Below are 25,845 nucleotides of genomic sequence, written 5' to 3'. Positions count from 1 at the left end.
GAACTTCCCCCCATCCTCCCTGGCCCTTCACCATACCTGCAGCCTCAGCTTCAAGGAATCCAAAGGAACAACTATGATCTTGGAAAAGCCAAGTTTAAGTTGTTCTAACTCAGTACTGTGATGACCTCAAATCATTTGCTTCATACCTGCAGCCTCAGCTTCAAGGAATCCAAAGGAACAACTCTGATCTTGGAAAAGCCAAGTTTAAGTTGTTCTAACTCAGAACTGTGAGGACCTCAAATCATTTGCTTCTGCCATGGCTCCCAACTGGTGTCCTGCATTGCCAAGGCAGGTATTTTTCTTATTTCTGCGACCCAAGCCCCTCCATGCCATACCTCAGGTGTCTGGGCCTCTGCCTGAAGTTGTCCTCGGACCCCTTGTGCCCTGCCCACCCCTGCTGGGTTCTCCTCTTCCTTTCAGCAGAGTCTTGCCCTGGAACCTGAGGCTACACCTGGGGCCCTGCATGCTAAACGACTTCCCTGGATCATGGGGTCTTGTCCACTTGACACATTGCCATAATGGTTATGACCTGCTGTTGCCTTGTTCTTCTGATGCCACATATTACCCACCATCCTGGAGTTCCTAGCACTTGGTCCATTCAGTAGGCAGGTCAAATTTCAGTCCTGGGCTCTTCCAGGCTTCCCTATCTGATTGCAATAAAAAAAAAAAAATCCATGCCATCCTACCTAAGACAGGACAGTAGATTATAGGCTTGAATGGTATACCTCCTGAGCTATTATGGACAGAGCTTCAATGTGAAGACATTTGCTGTGGCATCAAGTAGGCACTGAAGAGATGTTGGAGGAACAAATTAACGAATGGGGCTTGTCTGCCCATGAGAGACTCGTGGTCACTGAAGGAAGAAAGCTCAGGTATTACCTTGTATCCCAAAGGAATCCTTTAACTTGCATTACACAGAAGAGGGTAATGGGGATATGAACAGGGTTTGTACTGCTCGGGCTGCTCAGTCAACCTCAGATGGCAAGTCTGTCCTTGGGGACAGCCACCTAACAGGCAGTGGACTCAAGGACCCAGAGGTGAGGACAAAATAAGGACACAGGGAGGTCGGGAAATAAAGACAACTCACCTCAATCTGATGAGCTGATGTGCAGGGTTAGAGGGACAGGAAAGCCAGGGACTCTCTTTCTTAAAGAAAAGCAAGCAATTAGCCAGAAAAATAATAGCTCAGTCTGTCCCTACCACTGGGGTCAGAAAGTGGCTTCTTCAGTTGCTCTCGCTCTGTCGTGCGGCGGAATGATGGGAATAAGAGTGAGGCGAGAGTGCGCAAGCAGAGCGAGCTTCCCATGAGGCCAGGAGCCCGCAAGGCCATGGGGAAAGGGGGTGTAGAGGAACCTAATGCTGCCAGAATACTCACTGCTAATCCCGGTGGGAGAAGAAGAGCTGCTCTGCTCTCAGCTTGCACCCGTGCAGGGTGTGGGCTGCAGGAGGAAGGGAAGCTGGGTTCTTTCTGCTCTTTGGCCAGGGAGAACCTTATTGAGGCGTTTGGAGTGAGGCACTGGGCAAGTACTTAGGAACAGCCCAGGTGCTAGTCACAGCTGAGGCTGCTACCCGCCACTGTTCACCGGCACGCCAGGGTTCTGAGAGGTTCTCCACAGCACAGAGCTGCCAGGTAAGATACGGGATACCCAGTTAAAATGTAAATTTCAGGTGAATCATGTATAATTTTTAAGTATAAATATGTTCCATGCAATATTAGGGACATACTTATACTTTAAAAAACCGTATTATTGATCTAAAATTCCAATTTCACTGGGCACTCTATATTTTTATTTGCTAGACTTGGCAACATTACCCACAAGCAGATGGCTCACCCAGCCCCAGAGGTCTCTGATGATGTGACCAGCACAGAAAAGAGGACTCTGGACTATGATGGGGGGTGAAATCAGGAAAATCCATGCCTCTGAGGTTACACACTTGCTGGATTTGCTCCCACTTCCTTTCCACTAACCCAACCCTCTCCATTCTTCACTCCCTAGTTCATATCCCACCATCCTGGACCACCTCTCCCACAGGAAGATGTACACCTGACATCCCTGGGGGTAAGAAACCAAGTTGTACTTTGTCTCCAATGATGTCATGCGCGCACATTTGATTTTTCAGTTCTCAAAGACAGGGACTCTTCCTTCTACGTCTACTTCCTTCCACACCCATCAGGTTCCCCTAAACACATGCACTCCACAGCTCAAGGGTTAGGCACACTGTGAGGGTTAAATATTATATTCAGGAGTGTTCCCAAGTTAAGGGCCCTCGGAGATTTGCCAACAGGGAGAAGCTGAGACCAGAGAACTAAAGGCACTTACCCAGGAACATGACACCTGTCAAGCAGAGAGGGAAGCATGCAAATTCTGATTTGCTGGCTTCACTCTAGAACTTTCTGCTGTATCAGTGTCTCGCACCAAACTGAGCAAATACAGGCATTCTCAGTAAATATTTAAGTGATGTAATGAATTCATAAATGAATAAACTAATGAAATCAATGCTTTATGACTGATTTGCTAATTGTATGGTGGCTCTATCCTAGGGGAGCTTCTCGGCCCCTGAAATGGTAAATGTAAGCAATGAAATCCTGCCATCTTTCCAGAAGAGATGCTCTGTGATCACAGGAAATATGTGGCATGAATGCCATTTTCTTCCGCAGGACAAGGCTACACTGGGCAGTAGCAAAAAGCAGCCTCCTCACTGGGCAAAGGCTAATGCAAATTGCTGCATGTATAACTACAGAAACCCTAAAGGGGAAAAAAAAAACTATTCTAAAATATTTTAGCTAGCTATGTGGCCTTTAACAGGGCAATAACTGCCCCAACCTTTGGCTTTCTCATCTGTAAAAATCATAAATAAAATAAAAAGTTATCAAGATAAAATAAATATCATTTCACCCTGCCAGCACCTTCTCCTATACTCAGTAAGTATCTACAGATCTTTTTTCTTTTCTTAAAGAGTAACCTATCTTCTTAAGCAACAGTTTTTCAAAAAGGTACTCCTTCTGTGTTTTAATAGACCACTGATGCGCAAAATTTGATCCCCGGTAACATCAACAGCAGCAGCATCTGGAAACTTACTAGAAACGTGAATTCTTGGGCTTCAAGGCAGACTTACTGAATTCGGAACTCTGGGAGCTGGACCCAGTCATCAGGGTTTTAACAAACCCACCTAGCGTTTCTGATGCACACTCAAGTTTCAGAACCACTGTGCTGAGCTGACGTTCCCCAAAGTATGGTCCATGTGGTTCCCACATCCAAACATTCCTGTTAAAAATGCAGATTTCTAGGCCCTACCCCGTACTTGCTGAACCCAAACCTCTTGTAGGGGAGCATGGGAGTCTCCTTTTTCAACCTGTCACCCAGGTGATTCACTGGGTGCACTTAAAGGGCAAGAACAACTTGGTGAATTGGTGTCAAAATAGCACGTAATGATGGCACTTCAGCATCTGTGATCAGATGAGAGGTCCTGTTTCCTCTTCTTTGTGACCCTGGAGAGTCAGAAGGAGGCGCAGCTGTATCACCAATGCCAGGTGGCTCCAAAGGAGCGACCTGATGGCTGTGGGGTACCCCATCACCTTGGAGGGAACACATTTATCAGAGACTCACCTAACGTGCTCTCCTAACCTGGAATGGCGCAGACCCAGTCACCCTGCTCCGAGGGCAGAGCCTAGCTTTGTCTGACAGATTAGTGGTTTTTTCAAAAATGGACACCCACCCAAAGTCAAAACAGTGTCCTGAAAATGTTCTTCTGGTCATGTAAGTCTTCATTGTATCTGGTGAGAGACAGTCACGGGAAGTCATAATATACGTTGTCAGTGTGAACTCAACACAACTCTTACCTTTCATGGACCCCCGAAGGTGCATGGTGGGTGAAAAGAAACTAGGTAAGAATTTTGGTCACCTTCTCTCTACTCTGAGACTTAACTGTTGAAACACATTTTCTTTTTTCCCTTCAAACTGACCATCTTCTCGAGGGTGATGAAGAATGGGTGATGACAACGCAGGCAAGGTTCCTAGCTACAAGTTCCCTCAACACAATGACATCAATGCAGATGCATTGTCAGTGCAAGTCTCTTCTAGTTTCAGTGCGATGGAACTACGCATTCCTTAAGCCATTTTGCAAAGGAACTCTACCACAGTAAAAAAGGTTTTCTCGAGTAAACCTTGAAAAATTTATATGGATGCTTGAAGCAGATTTCTTAGCCATTCCTCTTAAGTCTGTAAGATCAATCACTGTGTCAATTCCAGTTAAGGACAGATGTAACTAAAGTAAAGTTTATTTATGATCAAGAGACCCTCAACCATCCAGTACATGGTGATAATAATTAAAAAGGCAAGCTTTCTCTCATGGCAAAAGCAACAAAGTGAAATAAAACAGAACAAACAAAAACAAAAACCTACCATAGAGGTTAACTCATAAAAACATCATTACAGAGACATTCGTGAGACACTGATTCCGGCAAGAACAGAAGGGGCTTCTTGATTGCTTTTTACACAGCTCCCTTCCGTAAATGGAATTCTGAGGAGTAAGCAACCAGGCTCCCACTTGGAGCCGTTGTTCAACTCTCACCCTGTGAAGTGAAGCGACGGGGACGAGGGAGTCAGGCTTGCCACAACGCACCAGCGCAGACTCAGAAGTCAATACTCACTTGACACTCCACGGAGCGCTTTCCTACTGCAGGAACAGCAACTGGAACTTACTTGCATTTGGTTTTTAGCAGTCTGTGGAGTAGCTGCATTTTGTGAGTGAAAACACAAGATGGAAACTATCACTCTAGGGAAGCCTTGGAGCTCCTGAGGTTCTTTGAAGTAAATCCATCATGGTTAGTACCTACCTTCCTCTGGGAATGAGAAACGACGGAAGCATGGGCTTAGTAATAGCCATGGAGGTAATGTTAGTCATCCCGATGGAGCATGTACTGACCAGTCCTGATGCCAAGTGTGGAAGTCCTTTACCTTCAGGACAATCCTTAAGGTAGGTATTACTGCTTTACAGGTGAACAGGGAAGTCTCAGGGAAGTTAGGGAACCTACTCACAGACATGGGAGTTGAGCCCTAATGTTCTGGTAACACTCCTTTGATTCATTACACCCTGCTATGGGCTGAATGTTTATATCTATTTAAAATCCATTATGAAGTCCTAGCCCCAAATGTGATGGTATTTGGAAGTGGGGCGTTTGGTATGTAATTAGGTTTAGATTATGTCATGGGGTGGGGCCCTCATGATGGGATTAGTGTCCTATAAGAAGAGGTCTCTCTCCTCCCTCCACAAGCAAGCACTGGGGAAAGGCCATGTGACCACACAGTGAGAAGGTGGCCATCTACAAGCCAGGAAGTGGACCCTCACTAGACACTGAATGTGCCAGCACCATGATCTTGGACTTCCCAGCCTCCAGAATTGTGAGAAATCAGTTTCTGCTGTTCAAGTTACCCTGTCTAGGGTACTTTGTTACAACAGCTTAAGCAGACGAAGACATCTCCCCTTCCCTTTTTTGGATTCTTGGTGCTATAACATGATGCAGGATTTGCTCATACTGTTTTTCAAGTCTATTCTCTGTTGAATCCAAAACCAGGATACTCATTCATTCATTTGCTCACTGGACTTTTCATGTTGCCCTTGTACCTGGGCTCAGGGTGAGCCTGACGTCGCTCAGAGGTTCCCGTCACAATTTGATATCCACACCCATACCACTGTTGCTGCTGATTGCTGGTTTTGGGGTTTTCAATCACATGTGTCTGTGGTAAGTACATCAAAGAGCTCTTATTTAAAAATAAAACTTCAGGACATAATACCACTAAGCAGTCACTGGGTACCCAGTTCCTGTTACTGAGGCCAAACAAAGAACAAGAAGTCTTATTGCTCAGAGAAGAAAACATATAAATGCCTATGAACTAACAGTTCCCCAAGCACTATTTCTCCAGTCATTCTTTCCTACATCTGACCAATGAATTGTGATTGCTTCTGAAAGTTTTTCCCCTCTTGTCACTGTCCTCCTAAATGGTAAAGTTATTCAACACAGACTTATTTTAGTGGAAGTAACAAGGTTAAGTCATGTGAATGCAGAAAGCATTTCCATTTAAATGAAAACTAACTGTTAAACTCATGCTGGCCTGGGACTTTTATAAGGGCCCCCAGATAATGTGGGCAAAGGGCAAAGGTGCATGTGGTTCCTGGCTTTCATGCATCACAAATGCTATCCATTCAGTAACATGACATAGGTTTTCATCTGGCTTGGTATGGAGGGTCCCTACGGTTTAGCTCTCGTCAGCCCCGTTGAGTAGGGGAAAGGAGATGGATAACTTAAAAGAACTTAAAGAGCACAGGGAAATAAGCACGATACTGAGACCACTCCAGAGATGCCCGTTCCTTTCTGTCTAGAAAGTTCAAAACTGCAGTTGAAAGATAGTTTACCCTGAGGGACATTAAAGCCAGAGGACAGAGGAAAGACTTGTCCCTTCCCTCGTGGTCAGTGTCTCCAGGCAAGACATCGCACAGCAACAGGAAGCAGGATCTGAACTGGCTTTTTCTGCCTCCTCAATTCATAGCAGCGCTTTTCTCCCCGCCACCCCCCCGGGAATGTCTCAGACGGCTGGTGCTGGGGGTTGTCTGAGTGACGTGTTCAACAGACCCAGAAGTAAGAGCACCCTCCCCTGAAGTTTGTGGTCCCTCATTCCTTGTCCAAGGCCACGTCCCTACCTGCTGCTCCCTCCCCACTCCCAGTGAATCACAAAGGGCTTGACTCAGGTGAACATTTACAAATCTTGCCTCCTTATCAATTTGAAAAAGCTCTCCAGGTGACTATGGCATGCTTCTGTCCTCCTGTCCCCATACAAGAGCCACTGATCGATTTTTTGCTCCCCATCTCCTGGAGAGATGAAGCAAGTTGCCCAAAATCACATAGCTAAGTACGGGGCAAGGGAACCGAGGACCCCTGCTTTCCAGTTCTCCTTGTACCAAGGCACCCCTCCTGCTGTCAGAGGGGGCTTTCAGGTGACGCCAAATAGACAGTAAAGATACAGAAAGAGAGCATCCGGTAGGGTTTCCAAGAGTGGGAAACAGAAACAAAACAGATGAGCTATTGGATTTGCTTTTCCCCACCTCTGCGGCAACTGCATCTGCTTATAAAGACTTTCAGAACTTAAGGAGCCGGGCCATGGGGAGAACACAGTCTAAGTGTCCTCCTCGGGATGAAGCGATGGACAGACCAGAGAGCCCCTGGGGGCTCCAGCCTTGGGAATTCCCAGCTGGCTGACCAGGAAGCAGGGCTTCTGGGCCCTGAGCCTCACCCAGGCCTCCAAATGTTTTGACCCACTTCCTGCTCCCTCCCTGTGCTATTGCCTATGAGGTCTTTCCAGCTAGGAAGAAATCCACCACAATGTCAGGGAGTAGAGCTAGAGATGATTTTAATGTTTTTAAATATTTCTTGTATTTTGCACAGTTTCTTCCATGAACTCATATTGTTTTTATAATTTAAAACTTAAATTACCCTTCCAAAAAAGAGAAGGCAATGGCCCCTCGTGTGGTTCTTTGTGAAACACTCGCAGGCCTTCCACTTTTTCACGAGCTCCTCCTGTGCTTCACAATGGCTGAGTGATTGATGCCTCATCCAATGACAGGTGAAGGAGCCACAGGGCTGTGGGTGGCTCTAAAGAGACATGGAAAGTCTTCTTTGTTGCCAGCCTGGCTTCTTTCTAGAAGATTCTTTTGAGGCTTTCATCCATCTCTCTACCTACATACCTATCTATCCATCTATCTGTCTATCAGCTATCTATTTATTCCCTTCTCTGTATTGAAACCACCTATCTACACTGCCAGGTTAATGTCTCAGAAGAATCAGCTTCCGTTTTTGGGTTTTGCTTTGTTTTTTTTTTTTTTTTTTTTAATAATTATACAATTATTTTAAGAAGGCAAACCAGTGAGTATTCAAATTGTATGGAATGTGAAACAGATGCCACAGCTAAAGACTGGCCCTTCCTTGCAATTTGGCCCTCAAAACAATTTTAACCCTCCCTTTTTCAAAACTAAAAGCTGAAGCGAAGGGACGTAAACACACAAGGAGGTAAAACCTTAGCAGCTAATTTCAATCTGAGTTAATTGTTTCTCGAGGTTCTGCAAGTGATTTGTGTCATTTAGAAGCACATTCAACTGCCACTTAGCCCCACAGGGGCAGAGACGGATCCAGTTTCATAGAGAGGGTGGCTCTTGTATGTGAGTTCCCTCCCGGAGCGCGCGTGAGGCTCTTTGCCTGGGATTTCTGACCAAGCCTGTGGCAGTCATGGTGTGCAGCAGGGCTGGGCTGAGCCGCCCAGGGGGACGCATGTGAAACCCAGGAGGACCCCCACGATCTCCACCCCCACCTAGGTCTGCAGAAGAGTCGCCTAAGGGACCAGACCGTGCCCTTGGTATCTGAGGACATCTGATCTGAAACTGGAGTCAGCGATGTGGGTTCTAGTCTGTAGGCAACTCGTCCTAGTCTCTCTCTGCACTGAAGTGAAGGGCCTGGCTCTGTGGGCACCTTGCCCAATTCAGATGAAGGGAGAATGATTCTGCAGCTTTTACTTCGATGTTGCTTTGCAGGGGGCAGTTAGGAAGGGGTGATGGGTCTGGGATATACGAACAGAAATCAATATTCACATGAATGGCCCGTAAGAATAAGAATAGAAAATGGCAGCCTTGGGATACGAATTCGTTTGTCTTGTACCCCCAGACAAAGCCCTCCAGACAGCCTACATGTAGCAGAACGTGTTCTCTCTTGGAGTCTGCCCTAATTTAAATTTCTGAATTGTCTGTTGATGAAATACCAAAGGGCAGAGTTTTAAAAACATCCCTTGGAGTGAATCTCAGAACTAACAGCACCACTTTTGTACACCTGGCAGGCACAGTGTGCCAGGAACTATAGGATGTGCTTCAGAATATTATCTTAAATATTTATCCCCTTGACGTAAACATTAGTCCCAGTTTATAGATGGGAAAACAGAAACTTCCACAAAGAAACTGCACAGCGAACAAGCTACAGAACTCCTGCTCTTTAAAATGCCCCCGCTTGCCTCATTCCAACAGCCCAGACAGGAAAATTAACTGGTCTTTTAGAAGGCACCGTGTTCTGTGTCCTGGTGATCACGGGTCCCAGTCCTCTGGGCAGGGCACCCACCATTTACCTCCAGTAAAACTGTTTTCTCACTTGACCGTGATTCCTACTCTCCATAAAACATCCAGTCATTTTCATCTGCACAGGCGCACTGGAGTGACTAGCTGGAGCCTCACTAGGAACCAACAGAGGATGTGCAGAGGCAAACTGCCACTAATTTTAACACAGGCTTAATGCAGGCGGAGTAAGTGCTCAGAACGGACTCTCTCGCTTTTCCGGGAAATATCCTTCCACAGCACTTGTTTTTAAATGTTACTTCTGATCAATTACATGCTATTTTCTCTCCCTCCCTCTCTTTCTCTCCCTCCATTCTTTCCCCATCTTCATCAAAGGCACCACAGATAACCTTCCAGCTCTCTCTCCCTGTATCTTAATATTTCAGAGTGTCTGCTGTTAAAAACAATAAGGAAAGGTGAACAAGTAGATGGTTAATATGGTCTAAAACTCTCCCTGGGCTGGGAAGACGCATTGCCACCTGTGTTCCAGCTTTTGGCACGTGCTTGGCAGCAAATTGCCAGACCAGGAGGTCATAATCAGGAAAACAGAAACACATTACATTTTAATAATCACCTACCTTTTCAATAGCTTTGAGCTTTCAAATGTCACCTCCAGTTACAGGGAACTAAAATCAACCTGCAAGCCCTCTCACTTCCCACTCGGCAGAAAGAGCTGCAGACGACGGGTGACAATTGTCAAAGGGAAAGGACCAATAAATATGAGTTGCCCGCTAGAAGCAATTCAGCAAAATCAAGCTCATCAACTTCCCAGCATGGATTTTACTTTACTCTAAATCAGATACTCATTAATGGGGAACGTTCTCTGAGTCATCATTTTATTTACACTAGAGAAATGCAAGACACATTTGTCTGGCGGGAAGAATGAAGTGGCTCTCTCACTGCTCAGTTGTAGGTGTTTCCTTCTGCAGCCTCCTGAATTTTCATGCTAATGGAAAACACCCAGGCCAGATGCTCGCTAGTAACAAGTTAAAATGGCCCTGGCAAGTAAACGGTTTCTTTGATTTAAAGGAAAAAAAAAAAAGAGCATAAAGAATAAATAGGATGGCAGGTGAAACAGTGGAAAACCTTACCTGCCTGAGATGTCAGAATCAAGCCATCCAGACTCTGCTCCTTAAAGAGAACCACGGAGCCACGCCCTGGAGGGATGGCGGGAGAGGCAGATCATCCCTGGCTTGAGACGGTGCCTGCTTTCTTGTCATCCAACTAGGAAAGGATGTCCACGGGGGCTCATGCCCTCCTTCAGAGCTGTGTCTTCCCAACTGCTATCTAGAGAGCAAAACACACGAGGTGGTTGATAAATCCCGGCAGAGTGAACAAACATCTGAATTCTGGGCAATGCCCTGCTTTATTAAATGTTAATAACGTTTGAACTCAGTTTTAATCAACACCAAGCTAGTCTCTGGACAAAAAACTGAAGTCCCCTTGCTCTGCTCTGATGTGGGTACCAAGTTGAGTGACATCCTCTCCATCCCTCCGCCGTCACTCAGCTGCTTCTCTCGTTTCCGTGGCTGAGCAGACACCTGAGCACTGCGGGCACTGGCCACCCTCTGGCCATTCACACTTACGGGCAGCCCTTCCCCTCCTCGAGGGGCCTCTGAAGCTGCTCCTCTGAGGAAGGCGGAAGGCTGGGTGCTATGCAGGGAGTGACAGACACCTTGTTGGCTCTCAGTGAGTTTATTTTTTTTGGATCCCCGAGGCACTCAGAGTCAGTGCCTACCCTCAGAGGGAGCTGTATTGGGCCTGGAACTTTCTACAGGATTATAAAGAGGAAAGCAGACCAAGAGGCCTCTGGCAAGTCAGTTCACAGACTATCCTACGACACGCCGGCATCTATCACCTGCTCTTTCAGGACGCTGTGGTGTTTTCAGGGTTTTGAACAACCTCTCTTAGTCCCACGTTGTATTTTTACAGCATTTCCCAGTTCCTGAGGTGTTACCCGTAATTGCCTTATGTTACTGGGACATCAACCCAGCGAGGTAGGTGTTACTTGTATCTTTCCAGAAGAGGAAACTTCTTGAAAATCAGTGCTTTTCTCAATAATAAGAAGTGGCTTTCTTTCCACAGCAGCATGGCTCTCTCAGAGATACCTTTGACCTCATCAGCTGCGCTCTCTTCCCCTGCCCTCCAGAGATGCCCTCCCTTGTCCATCCTATCTTTGGCCAAGAGGCTCTCTTATTAGGTGGACTCTGTTTTTGCTTTCTCATGTTACGCCTTGACCTAATCAGAGAAAGCCCTCTGAATCTCTAGAAATAAATGAATGTCTGACAAGAAAGAAAAAAACAGAAAGGGAGGAGAAATATTTCAGAAGTTGAGGATTCTGGAGAACAACCCATGTACAGATGGTATTTAATGCTCTCCAAACACCAAGTGCTGATTTCCAAGCCTGGCTTCTTCTTGTTATTTCCCGGTCACTTTGAACTGACTTATCAAATTGAGTAGATTCTTTGATACATACGTTGGTATTTTAAGCCCTGGTGGGAACAAGGCCTCCCATTTGTTTCAAGTTTTACTCTTCAGAAATGTTTTTAAAAACCCTGCTTAGAAAAGGAATCTCAGTCAAAACCCACTACGACTTTTGGTCTTCACCCATTTCAATGAACGATGCCAACCACTGGGCTTCTTATTAAGAACGACTCCAGCTGGCTCCATGCTCCGCAGGGAAGTTAGTTTCAGTTCATGGAGGGGCTGCCAGCAGATGGCTGGTAATATACGTTTGAGAAAGTAGGTGTGGAGCCTTGGGGTGCAAGGGCACCCCAGTAAGTAACACCCCTTTTCCTCACCCAAGTTCTTGGATTAAATGAAATAAGAAAAATGAGTTAGCCTAATGAGGCCGAACCACCATCTGCATTTCAGGTAAGACCAGGGGAAGGACAGTGACTGGGATGAGAAGCAAGCAGACCTGATAACTTCCGGCACGCCCCCTTTTCTCTCCTATCTAGACCTTGGAACAGCTGGCCCAAGGCGAGTTCTAGTCTGCAGACCAAACCCCTTTACCCACATCACTGTTTTGGACTGGTCATGATGGACAGGGAAGGAGGAAAATGGACACACTGAGCTCTGTCCAAGCAAGAAACAAGAATCAATACCTGTTACCCACCAGACCTGAAATCCCTTCTCCTCTATGTGGGAAAATCACTTGACCTTTCTGGGCCTCAGTATATCCTCAGCTCTAAAAGGAGTGGGTTGGGCTGGGGGTGGGGGGTGGCAGGAATCCAGCCTAGCTCTGAAATCCATGCTAAGCCCCAGCAGTGACTCTGATGACACTCAGGACAGGCCATGCTTTCTCCCTTCAGACATCAGCTCCCTTTGCTAAGGTTCATGGTCAAAGATCGCACCCCTGAGACTCATCAATTATCTCTCAGATAATGGCAACTGTGCGGGTGACTCAGTGCACATCTGTCCCCACCACCAGAAAAATCACTGAAAGTGTACAGGTTAGTGGGAGCATCTCAGACCACGGACAGCACTTTATCATCAACATTGGCCCCTGGGAACATACAGGCCTGTTTCCTAATGATCCCAGTACAATACTCAGGAACAATACTGTGAAGACTATGATGCAGCACAGAGGCAGAAAAAGATGAAATAACCCAGGGACAGGGGGTCCTGTCTCCTAACTTTGACTTAGCACTAACAAGCCACGTGACATTCACATTTCTGGACTTCTTTGGTCATGTACAAGTGATAGAGTCAGGAGCTTTCGAACTTATTTTCCTCTCTTTTAAAATATAAAATCTTACATAGAATCTGAATACAGAGCATGATTAAAAACAAATCTGCTCTGATGGAAGTGTGGGGAGACTCTCAGACCCTTCCCACTTGATTTCCCCTCCTCTCTGAATATTATCTCCACCCCCAAACTTGGTAGGCCCCGAGGTCTCATGGGTCATTCACCTAAGAAGAATTTTCTCTGTGCCAGGCTGCATTTGGGGCCAACACTGTGTTGTGATGACACATCCATTTGACAGCCCACCCAGTTTTCCTGAAGCTACATCCCTGATCCTTCTCAGCAACCAATAAAGCGAAACTGGATGGTATGTCTACCAGTGATATGGGCCAGGTATCATCAGAGTTAGAACATAAAAACCACAGTCAAAATACACTTGAGTTTCTATTGCAAGACTAAATTTTAGCTCAACAAGGAAAGAAAAATAGGGTAGAGTGTAAAGGCAGCATACTATTATAAAATAATTTCCTTTAGAAGATATTCGTCTCGCTACTCCTGTGTTGCTCAACCCAGACTCATGGCATGAGATTTTGACCATAAAATAGTGTGACAAGGGTCAGGCTCTGCTCCTGCGAGAAAGTGCCTCTCTCTCGCAGGAAACATGAAGCAGTTTTGGCCTTCAGAAGAGCTGGTCCCGTCCTTCAGTCTCCCAGCCCCCTCGTATGTCTCCTCTGCATGTGTTAATTCTTTTGAAGGTGATGGGGGTTCTTTGCGTGGAAGATATATGCAGCTCAATGGCGGGAAGTGAGATCCTAATTATCTGCAGCTGACAACCTTTCAGGGCCCATTATAAAAGAACTGTCTGCACCAGGCGCTTGGAGCCCTCTGTCCCAGCTCCAGGGAGTTTGAGGGAGCAACAAGGAGTGATTCCGAGAGCCTGATATATCAGGGAAGATTAGAAGAGTTACATCTATGGTCTGGTGAAACAATGACAGAGGGGGAGCAGGCTAATGGTTGACAAAGGGGCAGGAGGAAGAGAAGAGATTTATGGAGCCTGGTACAAGGGTTAGCAACTGGAGAGATGGAGTGAGATGAAGATGGGTAAGAAAGTCCTGAGTAAATATCGGGGAAACTCTCCTCGCTGATTTATTAGACAGATGAGCAAATCTCCCAAATGAAGCTTCATCACCACCCCGAGTAAGAGTGAGTGAGCCTCCATAAATGTGGCATGGCCATTTGTCTCTGTCACTGGGGGACCCGTGGTGATATCTAGCATGGCGTTCCATCTTTCTTCTGAAGAGTGTCCTTAAAAGTCAGAATCCACCTTTTTCTCTACGGGAAGCTCTTAAGGGGCATGTGGTCCATGTTCACAATTCTAGGCACAGCCACTTGCTAACCATCACCAAGACTTAGATTATCTACTTTATAATTTTTAGAGGAGCAGAGTGTCCTTGTCCATGGTTCCCAGCCCAGAATCTCCCTGGGGAGAGAGGGACATTTATGCTTGGGACAGGAGCCAGGAAGACACTTTGAAATTCAATTGAGGTCCTCCCAGCAGGGGCATATGGAAACGTTCTGGTGAGTCTGACTACCTGCAGATTACTTGTCTGACCAGGATAGGGACCCTCTTATGTCCACTTCAGATCCTCGCAGACTCTCCTTGTTCTAGACGCCACTGTAGCAACCCGCTCTGCCTGAGCTCCAGTTGACATCACACAGGCTCCACCTGACCTGCCCCACCTCCTGCCCTGAGGATTTCCTCTTGCACAGAGGTGCAGGATGCCTCAAGAGCTCACCATTCACCCACCCAAAATGCAACTGGGAGTGATGAGTTGAGGTACAGTGGGGAAAGCGTCTGACCCATGAGAGATGGGGGCTGGCAGGTAGAGTCCTTCTCCTCCCAGGTGGACTGTACAGCTATGCAGTTTAGATGGTCTCCTGAGGGACAGTCCTGCAAGATCAAGCAATCAGTAGGGTAGAGTAGCAGCCAAGAACAGCCAAAACACCCTCATCCTCACACTGGCTCTCCCTACCTCACCCTCCTTCCCCCTCACTCCTGCTCCCTGGGGTTGTGCCCCGTCACAGGATGATAGCATAAAAACCTTGCTTCAAGTTCTGCTTTTTGGGGGAACCCAGGCTAAGTTATGACCAAATCATCAGGGCACAGGAGTCACTAAATTGTCTGAAAAGTGGCATAGACGTCTTTAATCACTTGGCCTGGGGGCCTGGTCCATTTATTCGAAGCACCACACCAAACTGTCCCCTTCCAACCTCAGACCCCTGACAGTGCCTCCATTAGAGTCCAGACACAGCAAGGACCCTTGTATGGGCCCCGTCTGATATTTCAGTGTCTCCAGTGGCTTACTCTACTGGAGAGAGCTGGCAAGCTGGAGGACTTGAGCTCAGCCAAGTTGGTGTTTCCTACTCTGTCCCCGTAGGAGCCAAGACATAATATACAAGGAAAGCTGGGCACCTGGGGAGTTGATGATCAGCTCCTTGGAGGTAACCTGAGAGGTCACTGACTAGCCTTTGGCCTTTCCATCCAGCTGTGAGGCCTCTCTGCCGCAACTACTTTTGATTCTATTCTTTGTGTTACAGGCAGTACAATTCCAGTCAAGCACTGGTAAACTGAGACTCCTCAAACAATCACGCCATATCACCAAAAACGGTCTTGGTGCTCCAGAGAGAAACTCTGCAACACTATGTTATCTGTAAGTGCTGTGAGCTTTTGCTGTGTTTTGTTTTGTTTTGTTTTTAGTGTGTGTTTTAAGTTCAACTGTTTTTATGTCTCCACCAAAAAAAAAAAAAAAAAATTCCTTAGTAACCCATTATGGGTTAGTGAATTCCCAAACCGTTCAAAAATACTTTAAAGTTCTTTTGGGACATAGCCAGATACTTAATATTGTATTACATTTTATAGTTGTCACTTAATCAAGCTATTTAATATTATAGTACATTTTAAAACTGTCACTTAATCACATTTTCTTGACCCTTTTATGGGAATTAAAGATCACTGTAGATAAAAAATGGCATGCTTTAGTTTAAATAGATTCAGTATGTCCAGTTTGACAGTTACTTCTGAGACATTAAAAGAATTTTCTGTGATTAATGTGACCCACACACGTTAAATGGTGTAATGTTCCATTTCTCCAGCCATTAGCGGAAACAGCATCAGACAGAAGGAGCCAAACGCAGCCAACTGCATGGAAAGCCGGCGATGGGGGTGGAGGGGGGCAGGTTTAAAGATAATATAGAGCCAGGCAGGCTGAGATAAGGGAGCGATTTCTACTGATTTAATATTTGCTTTCTCTGGGCATCTTGAGAGCAAAGTCTGAGAAACACAAAGGTCAGGCCCTGGTAATGGAGTGAATGCCAGTCCCGCGATGCAAGCGCTCTGAGGGGAGGGCTCTCCGCCCTCGGGGTGCATCTCAGGCAGACGGCGGAGTGGAGTTACTCGGGGCTTATTATAAATGATTGATGAACACTGCTTCTAAATTTAGAAAAGCTCTCTAAATGGACATTTACTCACAAGGGAAAAAAAAAAGAAACTCCTCTGAAAGGTCCATCCCTGGAACGGTTTTGTTTATGGTGCTGCGATAGTTCCGGGCAATTAATCCAGAATTGCGTCACTGAAAGATTTTATATTCTTAAGTGTTCACTCATGTAGTTAAAGTAAATTATGTCCTTTACCAAACATGTTTCAAAGAACTGTACTGGGTTTTAAAAATCCTGGTCCCTAAATCCTACTTGTTTGTTTAATTAATCTGAAAATAACTGCTCCTTCTTTGTTTCTTAATCACAGATCACATACACTGTATTTGTTAGCAGCTGCGAAAGAAAGCATGTCCCAGTGTGTTTTTCTTGATTGTTTAATAAGACTTGAATAATATCCCATTTAATCCATCAAGTAGGACATTACAATAACATTGATCTTTTGTTTGACAGCAAATTTGTTTGATAACAGAATAGAATATAATGTAACCAAATCAGTATCAGAAATGCATTTCAGAGAATCCAATTAAAAACACTCGTGCACACTCCAGACAATGAGCAGTATGGCAAAAGAACCAGGCACAGCAAGACACTTCACGCAGGAGGGTGCGAAGGGAGAAATCTAGCCTTGCAGAATGCCCAGAGCTCACCCAGAAGACCATGCCAAGCACTCCATGCCCCAGGAAGGTGGCCATTTTGGTTAAACAGGGTCAGCCTACTCCAAAGTCAGAATGGACAGACCTCCATTGTCCCACACTGACCTCCACTGTGTTCCTCCTCTGTCGGCTCAAATGCTGTAATTCTTCAGGCCAAAGATCCCAGATCCTGTCATCACTTGCTAGCATCCTTTCTTTCCCCTCCTGCTGCCACCCAGCAAGGACTCTTGGAGAATGCTATTGTTCACATCCCAGCATCCTTGCCCTGGTTCCAAACCTGCATAGAAGAGACGCTTTCTTTTGAGCATCCTCAGTCTCTAGGGAGGAATGGGAATTGCTTCTAAGGATTGTGCAAGACCCGATCTTTATGGACTTCATTTAGGAGGACAAGTGTCAGCCCTGGTGTTTATTTGCTTACGTGTTTATTAGATGTTTTACAGTTGGACCCTTCCCTTCCCTTCCCTTCAAAACCCAGTACGGAGCTGTAACAAAGCCTCTCTCTACATACCAAAACCAGATAATAAATGTGTAGCAACAAACAAAAACTCTCAAAGTGCTCAGTTTTAAGAATCACGTACCTTGTCCCAAAAGTTGAGTCGGTTGTGTTTCATACAAAACTATTCATAACACCACCACCACCACACTCACACACACACACACACACACACCACGTACTATGGAAAAAGAATTACTGAGGTCAACCCGTTGTGTACAAAATAGCTGGCTGCTTGAATAAATTAAACCTTTTCTTTCTCCAAGATGATTTATGTGCAGACGCTGACCAGATTCAATGTGTCTGTCCCTCTAACAGAGAATCTTCAAGTGCAGAGACCCGGTAAGCGGTGAGGGGGATGCAGACTTCCATGTCACTAGGGAGAGGGAGGAAGGCAGTTGTATTTGAAAAATCTCTAAGAAAACAAATAGCCCTTGGAAACACCTGCACTCTCTTTAGGAGTTTTTATCAATTTTCCGTGGATAATACAAACCTCACCTTCTAATGGAAACAGAATGAGTGTTCACAAAGGTAGGTTCAGACCTTTAGTGGTGAATAGAAGCTGAGAAAGCAAAGAAATAAACGGCATCAAATTTCCCAAATCAACCCTAGCGCTGTGCTGACCGCCCTCTGCCCACCAGGACCTCAGAAGAAATTTAATTGTTGTTCCACTTTGAAAATATTTACATGTAAAACCCGAATTTGCCTGTCACTCACACTTTGTCTTCCTCTTGTCACAGAGGGGGAAATATCCAGGATGAGCTCATGGATCTAAAAAGTTGAGGAGTCTTTGTTTTAATTCCTCCCTAGTTTTTACTCACCAGTCTTACATTATTACAGTTCCTTTCCTCTCTCCATCCTTGCCTCCTTCCTTATTCTTTTGTTCTCTGACTAATCTTCCCCTTTTGTATTAATGAAGTCCTTTGTAGTTTCTCTTCAAATCTCAAATTGATTCCTTTGTGACTTCTGTTTTTTTTTTTTTTTTTAAACCTGATAGGGCCTCTTTAAAAAAAAAAACCCATGAAAATTATTAATACTGCCATCCTTTCTGGCACTGTACCACGGGCCTTAAAACATCCTATTACATTTCTGATCTGAAATGGCTTTCTCTTGACCCAGAAGTATTGGCAAATTACAGACCCCAAGCCAATCTTTTATGGAGAAGGTCTGAGTGCAAGCGGTAGACTTTCAGGTGCTTAACCAGAGAGTCGTAATCTTTATGACAAATAGCCTCTTGCTTTTCAGTTACGGCTAGTTTACTATGCATATGGCTGAGAGAGGACCCCTTAAAGTGGTCGGGGACTTTTTCTCCAGCCCCCCTCCCAGGTGTCACATCACTCCTTTTTACTGGCCTTGTTAGAGGGACAGCATTAGCCCCACCGATCACCCCAGCTTCCGGCCCAGCTGCCAGGCTGTAAAGCACGTGGAACTGGGGTGGTCGATCCAAAGACATCAACTTGTCACTCTTGATGATCGTTCATCTGCAACAGAAATAGCCCGTGGTGCCTCGGAGATCGATGTGGAGACCACCGCTCTTCAACATTATTGCCACTAATTATTAAGATGAATGCAGTGATTAATGGGAGTGCTGCTTTTTTCACTTTATGTAAATGGCGAGCTCATGCATATACATGGCGGAGGGGGCTCACCAACCTGGTGCCCGGAACGTTGCTGCTCAGCCCCCTTATTCAGCTGTCACTGTGACCCAGGTGCAACGACTTAGAGCGATTTAAAAGGAAATGCTAAAAATGAATTGTTGATCAGCAGCCTCAGGCAGCTTTTTGGAAATTCCCTTCCATGAAGGCTGTGCTTTGATTAGGGAAAGCTCAATCAAGGCAATAACTAGGGTTATTAAGGATGCTGCACTAGCCTATGGGCCTTGAAGCTCCCGTTGTCTGGCGGAAAGAGCTGGTGAGGATGGAGAAAACGCAGCTTCCACAGTGATGATGTGGTAAACTGAGGCAAGGCAGCCTCTCTGGGTCTGTTTTCTCCTCGGTAAAAATCTGGGGGTCCAATTAAATGACATAAAGCCCTTTTAACCTTAAAAATTATACGATCCTATAAGGCAGAGGCTGAGCGGAAGATGACCCAAATGAACCAAAATGAACAATCTGTCACAACGATCCTTAGTGGAGCACGCCTTCCCTTACTTGTTTTATTCCATAAGCATATATTTCATTCAGCAAACATTTCACTGAGCATCTATTCTGTGCATCATATAAAACTTTCCTTCCTCGGTAAGAACCCTCTAAGCATCACGCTAATCACAGTGTATCCCACTTGGTTACTGTGTCAGAAGTAACCTCTCTAATGACCAGGGCTAAGCCTTATTCTGCTTTACAAACCCAGTGCCTGACACACAGTTGGCACTCAATAAATATTTGTTAAATGAATGAATGTTAGGCACTGGAGGAAAATGATCACAAAAGAAGTTAAGAAATGTTCCCTGCCCTCCAGGACTTTAGGATGGATGTGAAGCCAAAAATACACTCAGGCAAGTAGCCAACAAAATGCTACAACAAATGAGGCCGTTGCATGTCACCAGTGGTGGCTCTTGAACAACGGGTGCCACGTTGAAGAGGCGTTTAGGAAGAGTCAGACTCTACTAAGTTTGTCTTCATAAGACAAACTCTAGAACTGGCAGGGAACGTGAGCACCTGAACCCCTTGCCTCCCGTCTCATGCCAGACCAGATGGTGTTCTGCCCTCTCTTAAAGACCTCTAGGTAGAGATTCCACATGCTTTGTTGGCTGCCCGGACCGGCCCTCTACTTAACAATTCCTTCCTACCGTCCACTTAGAGCCTCTCCTCTGATGTGGGCTGCATCTCGAAGGATGGCGGCCACGTGCTTTTCTGAGGCCTGACGCTGTTCCATCGCTGGGGGCCCAGCCGGGACAGCTGACCTCACTGGGAACGTTAGAGACTGTGCCCCTCGGGGAGGCTGATGGGCTGGTCTGTGTCCTTCTGGAAACACTCCCTGGAGGGGTGAATCACAACCACAAGTGGCAGGTGAGCAATTTCATTTCCTTCTCAGATATCCTAGAGCTGCAATTTCAGGTGGGTCCTCAGCTATAACCCTGAGTCCTGGTGATCTCATCCTGGTCCCGTTTCCATCTTTTTCCCTCTAAATGAATGCCAGAAATCAAGGTTGGGGCAGCCTGATAGGATGGCTGGAGCAAGTGCGGTGTAGGCAGGCCAGAAGCCGAGTCCCAGCTCTGTCCCTTGCCAGCTGTGGGAGAAACCTTCAGTAAGTATTCTTATCTGCCAGGTGGAGGAAGTAACAGCATAGAGAACTTACAGAGTCATTTTGGGGAATAAAAGGGATAAAGTAGGTAAAGATCTTGGTGTACAGTAAGCCCTAGATGGATGAAACATGTAAACATCCTCTTTCCTTCTGTCTGCCCTGGCTGGCCTAAGGAACAGGGCTGAATGCTTAAATCATCATCAGATATCTTCTGGTTCAGCTCCTGCTTTCCAGCCGGCAAGACCCTCTGCTCGGGGCGATCACAGTGCTACAGAGACTCCGTCAGTCATTCCTGCTCAGGTGTCAGTCTTCTCATGGTACCAGTATTTTGTCCTGGCTTTCAGATTTCTGGATGGACAGCCTAACTTGGGAGAACATCAACATAAACCCCACGGGAATATGCCGCACAAAAGTCTGCATTTCCAATGACGCTAACCCAGCCGCGGCTCCGCCCCAGGCCTGATCCTACTCCCCTCCCGCAGCCTGGGTCCCAGGCATTCCTGCTAACTCGCGGAGATGGCTAGGACTCGTTCGAATGTTGAAACCACTATTGGTTGAATGTATAAAGGCTGTAAAATTGGAAAACCCTGAAGGAGGAAAGGGAAATTATTCACTGTCAGAATTGGTGTGATGGACAAAGTGAGAAGCAGGCCTGGATTTCACAGTCAGCTTCAGTCCCTGTGGACATCTGGCCTCTCAACAGACGCGAGGCTCAGCTATTCCTCCACATACTGTACAATAGGAGGCTGATCCGGGCTTCCTTTGTCCACACACATTAACATGCATTTTCCATTATTTAAAGGTAGCTTTTAAGGAAGTATTTGTGGATATGATGGATGCCTCTCTGAGGACCTCTTTCTGTATTCTTCCTGTAGGCAAACCTCCTGCTGGTCACATCTGCATTTGTCATGAGGATTCCTGCTTTCACCAGCCTCTCCAGCTCATTTCAATTCCTGATACAGTCAATGCTTCTCAAAAGACCTTGTCTCCCAGGCCTCCGCCAGAGAATTTAGCTAAGTCCTCCATCCTGTGCTTGGCTTTGCTCCTGGTAGCCTGACTTAGCCATGCCGCTAAACCTGGCCACTTCAAGTGATGTTTGACAAATGCTTTCTTTCAAAGTGTCTCTGGGGCAAGGCAGGGAAAAATAATCAGGTCCTTTTTATCTTCTTCCTGAAAATCTGGAGTGTGAAGCCTTAACTTTAAATCTGTCCCTTCTACAAAGGGGCTACCAGAATCATGGAAAGTTGCCATCTCTGGAGGAGATCATAAAAGACTTCTGGTCTATCACCTCAGTCCAGACCCGAGCACTGCAAGGCTCAGAGGGGGAGGTTTTCCAGGACCCAGGCTGGTTGGTGGTGGAGCCTGGAGGATCACTGAGTCAGTCCACCTTCCCTGTTCCTGTTCCTCCACAGCCAGGGCCTCTCAAGGTGGAGAGAGGGCTGGTCCATGCCCACTTCTTCCTTCTCTCCTTCCTTCCTCCCTCCCTCCCTCTTCCTTTTTTCTCTTTTATTGGAAGAGGAGAGGTTTGGAATATATTAATAAAGGAAAAAAATTACCAAAAATTTCATGTGTTTTTATGCGTTTCTATTAAGTTAAACTGTGCTCTTTGCAAGGTAATTAGGAATTAAAAAAAAATTAAGGCATAGCAAACCCCAGGCAGGGCGGTCCAGTCATGCCTTCTTTCAGCCCTTGAAACGTCTCTCTGAGGACCGGGTTTGGAGACAGCTTCTGAGTTGGAGCCCACGGGCGTGCAAGGCCACCGAAGCAGCTTCCTCACTTGCTTGTTGCCCTGCCTTCCTCTCGGCCCTCCTGGGGTGGCCTTAACTGGGCCACGGAGTTTTCCATTTTGAACAGAGGGGGATGTTGGAGACATAAAAGAAGGTGAAGACAAAAGGAGTAGAAAACAAGAAAGTGAAATGGAAAGAAAAAAAGGAAAAAGGAACACCCACTTGCCTTGCCACTATTCCGGTTCATTTTTAAATTATTCCCAAATCAAACACTAATGGGGGAACAGAGGAAAAAGGGAACCAGGATGGGAGAGGAGCTCCGCAAAGAAGTGTACCCCTTAAACATGTGCGAACTAGAATTCCAGCCAAGCACGTGAGGTGGCGCACATGGTCCCCCCGGCCTCACAGGGAGCCTGGAGCTGGGAGTGGTGAGTCGAGGCTGTGCAGTCACAGCCGGATCCTCGGCTCTTAACTGACTCCCAAAGACAGCCTTTCACTGCGCACTCACCTCCTTATGAGTAGGCAATATGGGCTCATTACACTGTTAGAGAGAATCGCTGGATCAAAAATGAAATGAACTGGTAAATGCATTAAGTGGTTCAGGATATGTTCCTTTTTAGGAAAAGTTATTTTCAAAAGAAATGGGAGCTCGAGCTACACCTAAGAAACCAGAGAAACTCAGAGAATGAGCAAAGCCCTCTTTTTAAACAGAGTGACAGCCTTGCTGATGCTTCATTTAGAGAGATGGCTGGAGGTCAGAAGGTGGGATGATCATGGAGATACGGAGCAGCCAGGAGGGACCGTGGAAGGAGACCTCACCCCCAGAAAGGGCTTGTATGGGATGCTCGGCAGCAGAGGCCGAGTGATTAGGCTTTGCCATCACAGAAACCCTGGGATAAGGGAAGGGATTTTTACGATCGGCAAGGAAAGATGCCGAAGAGCGAAGAGCCAAAGAGCCGTCCGCTGAGCAGGAGCTAAGAACGATGAATGTGCACAAGAAATTGGACGTGGGAATGCAGTCAATACATCTTACTGTGTGTGTGTGTGTGTGTGTGTGTGTGTGTGTGTGTGTGTGTGTGTGTGTGTTTTAGGGGGGTGGTGTTGAAATTGCAGCCGTATTTGAAGCCTTTGAAAAAATGACAACATCAAAAACAACGTGGGGAATAAAATCTACAAGGGACAGCTCGTCTGGGAGGAGCTTCTTTTCTTCTGCGGATCACACTTATGCTAACCCGATGGCACACTGGGTCTGAATATCTAGGCCCAGCATTCGATACAGAATTGTGTAGTTTCCAACACGGAATTTTCCCCTTCAGTATGGTTTGCTACCATCCTACTGGTTTTGCCTAGAAAATAAAAGCATTTTGACTGGAACTGGAAAAGAGATCTTTTTTTGCCCCCAAAGAATAGTTGATATCCAGGGTCCCTTCTGACTCTAAATTCCATGATCTTTGAAATTCTAATGCTTGTCCCTATCCACCACTATAAGCAGAGACTGGGACAGGAGGAGTTTGTTAACATCATAAATATTAAAGCAGCACTGGTCCTCTGCATACCAATGGCATAAACAGTACAACCTAAGAATTAGGCAAAGCACATTTTGCAAGTCTACACAGATGTGCAGGAGTATGTAAACTACTTTCTCTATTTCTGGAAGCTAAGAAATCTCATTTGTAAAACAGTTTTTTTTCTCCTGCCCTTCTCTTAGCATACCCCCTACCCCAAACTTCAACTGCTGCTCCTCTTATCACAAATGCAGTATTTCTGTTAATTGTTTCTTTCCTGCTATAAAATGTCAGTTCTTATTCCCATCTCCTTTTTTTATGACACAGTCTGCATTTGATGAAATAAAAGGTTACTTTTTTAAAAAAACGGAGGTCCATTTAAAATATAAGAAAGATATTTCTATTTCCCTTTGACAAAGTTGTTAAACAATTCTCCCATGTTGGCCCAATTTTTTTAAAAATCTGTTAATTGGAAACCCAAAAGTATTTTGGGAAGATCCCAAGAAAGGTGTGGGGACTTTGCATCTAGATTAGGTATGCAGGGTCCTTGGATTCCATCAAAAGACTGAGTGACTTTGTGGACACTGAGTATTAAGTCTAATTGTCCAGGTTGTGAATTATTAAGAGCATCTAGCTTCTTTCACTTCCTCTCAGCCAACCTTTCTGCTTCCCACGTAGACCTCAGGTCCAACAACATTTTTGAGCAACGACTGTAGATCACAGGTACTTGTGAGGGACTGACTCTTATCTTCTCCAAAAGTCTTCAGACCCTGAAAGTCAGGTTTCTTCCCTTGTATAACAGACGCCCCTAATCCAGGTGATCAGAAGGAAGAAAGATGAGCCTCACATGGATTTACATGCAGTTCTGGTCAAAGACTTAAAGAAGCAGATGCTAAACTAAACTTTATTGCTAAATTGAAGTTTCTGGATTAACTAGGCTTATGTTGGTCACCCACAGTGGGGAAATAGAAATAGAAAGGAGATCATAGTTGTTCACTTAATAGATGGGAGATTCTCTGCAGAGATGATTCTCCATGGCCAATCATTTTAAAAAGATTTTTGAAAACAGTCAGTCTTTTGAGAGAGAGAAGTAAACAGCTAAGCTCTCTAAAACTCACACCATACATGGATGAAACCAATAGTAATACATGGGACAGGGACTAAGAGGCATTACTTGAGAACGTTTAAGAATACTTTGCAAATAAATTATAGTTTATTTGATTCCATAGTTTAAAAACAAATATGAAAACCTACTGATGCCTCCCCTCCAACCTGACCTGGCACAGCAGGAGACTTCCACTCTAGTGCCAAGGCCAGCATGCATGCAATGGTGGTTGTTAAATAGTTTTAATAACCCCTCTATATAGCACATGACTCACAAATCTATCCTGACTCAAAATTCTTGGGTCCTAAATAGTCATTTGATCGTCAACATCACTGCTAACATATTACCCCTACAGCAATATTTAGCACTGTCAGTGAAAGGATAATCATTTATTTCATTCAGAGTCAAACAACCAAACTTGTAAACTTCAAGGAACTTCCATAAAGGGGTTAATCACTCACCTGCCACCAGAAAGAGCCTTTCCAGGGTTTTACACGTTGGGAGAAATTTGGAGTTTCCCTTGTCGCCCCAGCTACAGAGCTCTTAAAAACTAATGGGATTGAACTATGAATTAAAGAAGAGGTCATTCCACGACATCCCTGGCGTACAAAAGCAGAGATTAAATCATAGTTTTTGGTTTTTGATCATGCCAGGGGTTGTGGGTGTGGGTTGTATAGGTGCACGTCTTCTATGCTTACAACACATTTATACACACACACACACACACAGGGTGAGCATTTTGCCTGTTAGAATACACGAGATGGCACTTCCATAGTGACCCTCCTATAG

At 45.6% G+C, this 25,845-nt stretch overlaps 1 long non-coding RNA gene across 1 annotated transcript in view; it reads right to left on the bottom strand.

Annotated features, from left to right (window-relative positions):
* The window catches only part of LOC141573336 (uncharacterized), a 388,243-nt gene that overhangs the window by 79,364 nt on the left and 283,034 nt on the right, over window positions 1-25,845 (bottom strand). The window contains exon 3 of the long non-coding RNA XR_012498994.1: window positions 10,239-10,434. This is a non-coding gene — a long non-coding RNA (uncharacterized LOC141573336). The remainder of the gene's footprint in view (window positions 1-10,238; window positions 10,435-25,845) is intronic.

This window comes from Camelus bactrianus, chromosome 15 (genome assembly GCF_048773025.1).
Source record: "Camelus bactrianus isolate YW-2024 breed Bactrian camel chromosome 15, ASM4877302v1, whole genome shotgun sequence".
In the NCBI taxonomy this organism is placed as follows: domain Eukaryota; kingdom Metazoa; phylum Chordata; class Mammalia; order Artiodactyla; family Camelidae; genus Camelus; species Camelus bactrianus.
This window is presented reverse-complemented; position numbering and strand designations above follow the sequence as displayed.